We start from the raw sequence: 8,440 nt of genomic DNA, 5'->3' as shown, positions 1-8,440 counted from the left end.
GAAGTGGAGCCGACCATTATATCTATTAATTAAGTTAAATTATAAATAACATTGACACAACCACATCACCGGTACAAATCATACAAAACAAACAAAAAAAAAAGAATTTTAAATATACACATGTATTTTATAATTTACTAATAATGTGCACGCATTACTAAATTCGTGAGAGAGGGAGGAGGTTACTAATTGTTTAGCTACCATTTTTTTTTTAAAGTTAATGGTTTAGTAGCAAATATATCAATATTATAAAATTTGTCATTATATATTTTCAAAATTCTATTTATGGGTGAACGAATACCGGAATTGGTACGGTATCTGTTAATTGCAAACAATTCTTGCCTTCGTGAATTTCTCATTTGTGTACGCACTGGAACTTTATAATTTATCTGATCTGTTGTCATAAGAATACAAATTTAGTTATTTATTTCTTTACTGGTCATATTACAAATAATAATATTGTATTATTATACAACAATATTTAAAAAATGTGCAATGATTGCTACATAGCATTCTTTACCAGGTCAGCATTTGGAAAAACAGAAATGTAACAATGCGGTGAAAAATATTAAAAAAATATTCTGGGTAAATAGTTACTGATAGACAGTCAAAATATATGAAACCATATATCATTACCATATTACCTGTTAACTGTCCATTGATAAACAAAGACTTCCCCCATAAGTGGGGTTTTGCCGTAATTATCATGCATGGCATGCGAATCGGTGATTTTTTTTTAATAAATGATAATGGAATGATAACCCCACCTGTACTTTTGGTATACCAATAAGGGATTATAGGTAAAGGTGGAAAAAACAGGTCAGTTAACCCATCGTTACGAATGTACTAGGAAATAAAACATAATGGTTTCTAGGGGAGACTACGTGGAAGTTTTTTTTATTTTATTTTATACAACTTAGAATGGCAAACAAGCTGATGGCTCACCTGATGGAAAGTGGTAACCGTCGCCTATAGACATGAGCCCATAGACATAACAGAGTATACTCTTTCACCCATGATACCCCCCTGGCGCTACCATTCCTGAGAACTCAGGTGTTATTCCTCTGTACCTAGTAAATTCACGCCATATCCCACCCTTCAAACCGAAACACAGCCATGCAAACACAACTGCTTCACGGTTGAAACACGAATGGGACAGAGGTACGCAAGCAATCGACTTTTGTACAAAGTCTCCCTCTGGGATGATGTGAAGTCGACCTGACAGGGTATATTGCTACAATAGCAATGAGACTGGTAATCCGCATTACTAACAATCCCTTCGCCCGTTTTGATGATGTTTTAAAAGGGACGATGCTATCCATCGCTCAACTCTTAAATTCTCTTACGAAAACCTCGGGGAAGGGAAAGGTGACCCGTTCTATGCCAGGACCACACGGCAAACTAAACAGAATACAATGCGTTAATAATAATAACTCTACTTTTACAAGAAGACTCTTATGTTTTTTTTTTTTTACCAGCAGTGGGATAATATAATATTAGGTTGTTACATTAATTACAATTAATAAATTACAATTTGTAAATGCTACTTTATTACATTCAGAGAACGTTCAATCACAAAGCTTATCTTGACTTGCTCCGTTACACTTTACAAGTTATACTTAACTGCATACTGTTAACGGGCCGCAGTCGTGTACGCATCCAGAGATATAAACATCGACGGACAAACGCAGTACTCTATGCTATATACGTCGCTCGTAATTCGTTGGAATAAGGATCAGTTTGCAATAACATACTGTTCAATCGTAGGTAGTAAATTAATGCTAGATTTCAATATAAAATCAATGTTTATGAACTGCAAAGAAAACGTTGATTGTTAATTGCATCTACTGAACACTAGTGATGTGCCGGATACTCGTATCCGTGTTCGTATCCGCGAATATCCGAAAGATAACAAAAAGAAAGATGAAAAACTCCTTTACTTTTTGGCGGAACTTGAAGAGATGCTGTATTTTATTAAATTTATCTAGTCGAGGTCAATTCCTGCCACTTTTAAACCATCAACCATGTAATGCGAAAGTCTAAAAGTTAATATTGTTAAATTTCTTCACTTATATGAAAGTAGTATATATGTATATACAGGTAACAATAAATTCCAATGAAATTTGATGATAAACGGAATTACGGTAGCCTATGGACTCCTGTAACACCAGGGACATTACACGCAGGCTGCCGACCTTTTAAGAAATCTTAATATGCCCTTTTTGAGGAACTCCAGGCTGTAGTGTCTAAGAAAAGCCTCGGCAAGAAGATCATTTCACAACCTAAGTGTTCGCGAAACACCTCTAAAATCGCACTGAACATGACCATTCTGGGTCTAAGGTGTGAGGATGGATTCCCTGCCGATGACGAGCGATGCAATGCTGAAAGATGGCTGTAGGTATCATATCGAAGAGTTTTTCCGAATACAAACCGTTATGCAAGCGGTAGAAGATTTATTATACCAATAGAGCATAAACGTAACCAATTGATATATTCGTATCTTAAATCGTAAGAAACAAGAGATCCGTATACGTATCCGTAAATCTAGACACTGATTTGTATCTGAGGGCCTACCATGAAATATTTTCCGAAATTTCGGGCACGAACAAAACAGAAATTTGATGTTAAAATTACATAATACATGCCGTTTAAAATTATTAAAAATGTTAAAATATCATTCCTCTGGACTATAAGGATAGGATTTATGATGAACGAAATGTTAAGCTTCATTTACTGGGTCGATTTTGGTACGAACAAACGGACGAAATTGAGCCCGAAAATTCGGATTTTCGTTTCATGCTAGACCACCTGTATCCGCGAATATACATTTTCCGGTACATCACTAGTGAATACATAAGAAGTGGATCAGATTTGCTAACAGATTAATTATTTCATGACTAATTTGTGTTTGATATGAAAAAGAAACATGGTCTAAAGTTTTCCTTATAGGCAACTAGTTTTTACACGCAACTACGTTTGCGTAGATATAATGATTTCGTGAGAAAATGTGTCCTATTCTATGCCACATAGTGAACCTATCACCTTGTCTATCCCAATCAGAACATGTATTAAAAATCCGATGACAATCGATTGATGCATTATCGCGACAAAAAAAAAACTAAAAAAAAAAACTTGAATAATGAAGTCTTTACAAGCAAACTAGATTAAATCATATCTGAGGAATCAGTACCGGTGATGAGGGAGCCGATATATTTAAAGTATGTAAAATTCCTTAAAAAATTTTTAAAAATCCTTTAGAATAGCTGATCATTTTCATGAGTATTATCATTGGATTTCTGCTTGATATACTATGTACGCCGTTGGCCTTGTTTCAGCAGTGGACAATTAAAGGTTAAACAATGATGATGATGATGATATTAATTACAATTAAGAAGTGTAAAACTAGGAAGTCCAAAAAGTGTTTAAACAAATCCACCTGGTTTTTGGAATACAAGTAGTTCCATGGAAAGCGACCGACCTAATGGTTTTATCTTGACTTATAGATAGTAAAGGTTATTAAGGAATTTGATTCTAGTCAACATGTTATATGCTCGGCGAAAAGTAAGCAAATCAAATTTACTATATATAACGATAATAATCTAGAAACAGTGCTACACAATCACATCGACAGTCTAGTCCAAAAGTTAGAATAACCTCGTGTGATGAGACACTATTCAACTAACATAAGAGGAAATCACCCAAAACAGACAATTTTCAAAAATTCCTTCTCGAAATTGTCCAGACAGAGAATCAAACCTGATGCAGCAATTACGCAAACAGCATACCTAACCAAGGCATCATAAAGATCGTCATAATAAACTTATCAATAAAATCCTTTCACCGAGAAAACATATCCATAAAACATTTTCACTATACCAGTAGTTACCTACACTTCATAGTAATTACTTTGTTTATGTATAAACTATAAAAATAATATTGAAAGAGAAATTAGCTAATTTCTCCAATATAATGAAAACACACTACTTTGCAATTTGTTCCTGCAAATTGGCTGTAAAAGTTTCTACACTATTACCAATATAGTAGAACAATGCAGAATTCCACAAACCGCATTTCGCCCATTCCTACTGACCCGCATCATATGACCTTGATAGTGCATCATTATATTAACCAGCTGTTTATGTGGATCTTGATCTTGATTGATGCCTTTGTATATCACAAAAGAATCGGCAATGCAATATTAGCCAACCGTAACAAAATCTTGAACACCCAACAATGCGACTTTACTGCATCGTTATAAGATCCAAAGGAAATGCAGTCGTTACTTGCAGCTCTGTGTTTTGATTACAATCATTTTTTATCATCATTGTAATGGCACAGCAATAACCAAACTAAATTGGCCTGTGCGTCTCCCACAAAAGTTCCGAAACTTTGATAAGACCCCGGCATCAATTCGACACAGAAGCTCACTGCAAATTGGCCGTCTGATAATGATGACTCACTCAAATTAAGATAGAAGCTTTCCAAACGAAAGGTGTCGAGAGATCGCCGTAATTATCCAGCGTTCACCGTATACCAAGAGGCAATTATGATCTTTTTGCTTGAGACCCGTTATCTTAGCTTAGATGCGGGGCAAAAACGCAACGGGCGCAGTGCTAAGAGCAACGCCGCGCTGGTCGCACGCTGCCGTTACCGTCGCACCTGAATACAGAACATGTCGCTCCGGGCTCTCATCATGTTCATAGCTGTAGCCTACATCAGTCAGGCAGCAGCCAGGCCGGTCCGCAGAACTCTAAACTTCAATATGTTCGTACTACACCCAAAGCAGGACACCGTTGATCGCGTCTTACTAACCACTGATGGAGTATCAAGATTCGGGCCAATATTGGAGTATTTGGTCCAACGCGTTCAGGGTTTAATGTCCGTAAGGCTGCCTCAAGATCCTTCAGCGGTGACAAGTACCCAACAAGAAGTGCCCTCTTCGTCACCAGCTGTCAAAGTGCAAATGGCGAATGCTGCTGAAAATGAAGTAGATGGTACACAAGAGCCAAAAATGCCAGGCGTAATCGTTAGGCCTTCAAGAACGAAACCGGGTACGTACGAGGTGGAAATTGACGTTGTGGTCGACGATGGACAACCGGAAGAGAATAACAAAAACTAGATGTATATTGAATAAAGGCTATTGTCGGAAAATCGTGATATTATAAAATTGCATTTAAAAATGTAACTTAGTCCCTAGTACAGTAAGTCTCATTCTGTTGCTATTTATTATATTTGTTTATTCTTGCCATATTGTTAATTAAATTTAATTTGTTTTATATGTTTTTTTTTTTTGTTTACATTTTCCCGTTGTAAATTATATTCACTTGCGATCAATTAAACGGGGTATTCACGTAAAGTAAACTCGTTTAACGGGCGCGGTGGATCTGCTGATACATATTCATTACTAACTGTAACATTCGCATCGGAAACGGCACTCCGAATTACGTATTGCATAATACCTAGAACAGGTAAGTTATATGTAACATTTTAGTTTAATAATAATAATATTATAATAAAAATATTATTAACAAATATTATATAACTACTAGCTGACCCCGTAAACGTTGTTTTACCACTTATTGCGAAATATAAAAATCGCGCTTAAAAAACAGGGGTTGATCGTAAAAGGGTGAAAATTTGAAGTTGTATGTATTTTTCAATGATAAATCACATTTAAATAAAAATAAAAAAAATTGTCAAAAAAATAAAAAAATTTTTTTAGAGGTAGGTCACCCTTATCATTGAGGGGTATAAAAAATAGATGTTGGCCGATTCTCAGACCTACCGAATATCCACACAAAATTTCATGAAAATCGGTAAAGCCGTTTCGGAGGAGTTTGGTAACAAACACCGTGACACGAGAATTTTATATATTTTATAGATTACACTATCAATTAAACAAACAAGCTAATAGAAAGTGACAATCGTCGTATATAGACATGAACAGCACCATGAAAATAACAGAATAAATTGTTATTAAATATTTCACTGAACTAAGATTATTTTGTTCAATTCCGCCACCGTTAGTATATATGCAACTACCAACACTCAAAAGTGTCAAATTCTGGTAATAATAATACTAGTAATTTTTTTAATGTTGGCAGTCACGCCAAATTCCGCTACCATTAGTATGTGTATACTAATGGTAGCGGAATTAAACAAAATAATTCTAATCAAATAACCGGAATAAACTGTGACACCCATGAGCTGTCATTCCTGAGGATTATGCTCTTATGCCTTATAATTTCACTATTATATCCTAGCCTTCCAATAGAAACAACCATCTATGCTCGTTACCTTATTAAACATAGAGAGATAGATTAATTAAAATTATATTTCAATCAACTTTCTAAAAGGAGTAAAGATTCATTGTATTTTTATTTTATATTATTATTTCAGCCGATTTCAATCATTATTTTTACAATTAAACAAAGTTTAAACTGATTGACATCGTGTATTAGTCCTTCCACATAACCGGAGTTTTGCAAGACTGAGTATCCCACGCTTGGCAACCGCAGTTAAAGGCTTTTTAGAGATGTTTTAAGAGGGACGCAGCTGCCCATCCCTCGCCCTTTCTTAGTCGCCTCTTACGACACCCACGGGAAAGGAAGGGGTGGCCCATTCTATGCCGGGGCACACACATATTTTTTTATATATTACGCGATATACAATTTTGAATACTATTGAAAATTCTGCACCGATTTCAATTATTATTTTTACAGTTAAACAATGTTTAAACTGATTGTTTGATCGTGTATTAGTCCATACTATACTTTTTTTTACCGTGTAGTACCTGCATAGACTGAGCTATCCCTTCCTATCCCATGGGTATCGTAAGAGGCGATTCAAGGAAAGTTAAGGGAGTTTCGAGGGATGGGCAGCAGCGTCCCTCTTAAAACATCACCAGAAACTTAAATGCGGTTGCTAACCTGTTTGACAAGCGTGGCAACTACTGCCAGAACCCCCCAATAGGGAGAAGCCTATGTTCAGCAGGGAACAATTAATGGGTGTTTATTTTTTATTTTTTAATGTATGATAATGGAATGGTAACCCCGCCTGCGCTATTGGTATACACTGGCGGGGCACCAGTGAAGGATGATAGATGACGAACGATGAAAAGGCAGGTCAATTAGCCCATCGTGACGAATACCACTAGAATTCACAAGGATGGTTTTTTTTTTTTTTTGATGGGTGAAAATGGTATGGTAAACCCGCCTGCGCTAACGGGATACGCTGGCGGAGCACCAGTGAAGGGTGATAGATGAGAATGAAAACAAGACTGTTAGCCCATCATGATGAATTCATCGGGAATTAATCATGATATTTTCCAGGGAGAACCGCGAGAAGGTCGACCTGGTTGGGTATATTGCTAGCAATGGGATTTTCAGTCTCCATTACTAATAATTCCTCCCCCCCCCCCCCCACACACACACACAGTTCATTTATTTGCTACATCTTAGTGTTTTAATTATATTTAATTATAAAATTTTTCATACACTTACGAAATTGGAAGCTTTGAGATAACGTATGACGTGGGTTACTTTTACCCTAGTCAATCAATATACCTCAGTTAAGTAGACAAAGTCAAGATTTTTACCAGAGAGAGACTTTGTACAAAAGTCAATTGCTTGGGTACCTCTGTCCAATTCGTGTTTCAACCGTGAAGCAGTTGTGTTTGCATGGCTGTGTTTCGGTTTGAACGGTGGGATATGGCGTGAATTTACTAGGTTCAGAGGAATAACACCTGAGTCCTCGGGAATGGCAGCGCATGGGGGGTATCAGGGGTGAAACAGTATACACTGTTATGGCCATGGTACTGCTCATGTCTATAGGCAACAGTTACTACTTTCCGTCAGGTGGGCCGTCAGCTTGTTTGCCATTCTGAGTTGTATAAAAAAAAATTAAACCTAGTTTCAAATAATCCCAATCTAATATGTCTACAAAATTTTACGTACCATATTGTTGTTCGACGATCTATTTGGTCATTACTGAATTCTTTATTTTTTTTTTTTTTTTGTTTATCACATTGTACAATCTCCGCACGCAACTGAAAGTGGACAGCAAATTGTAACTAGTTTATTTAACGGGGATCAAACTGAAGTATCTAATCTCTATCTAGATTCCGTTCTGTCTGGCTGAATGTCTAATAGAATACCAAGATAAATTCCATTATTTTATCGTCGCGTAACATATCTAGACCAAAAAAGTGACGAATTTCAAGTGAAAGATTCCATTGACGAATTCGCTTGCCACTTGTCTAGAGGGCCAGAAATGTCACGTTGCGTAAACTAAACACATTATAAGTAATAATATTAGTAATCTTTTCAGGTTAACATACAATGCCATTAACAAACCTAAATAATTAACTGTCTTTTAACCCTAATTAGTTACTTAAATGTATATACTTAAAACAAATTATTACGTGTCAAACTCGTTTAAA

Source organism: Galleria mellonella, unplaced genomic scaffold (genome assembly GCF_026898425.1).
Source record: "Galleria mellonella isolate WM207_F2 unplaced genomic scaffold, CSIRO_AGI_GalMel_v1 utg117, whole genome shotgun sequence".
Lineage (NCBI taxonomy): Eukaryota > Metazoa > Arthropoda > Insecta > Lepidoptera > Pyralidae > Galleria > Galleria mellonella.
This window is presented reverse-complemented; position numbering follows the sequence as displayed.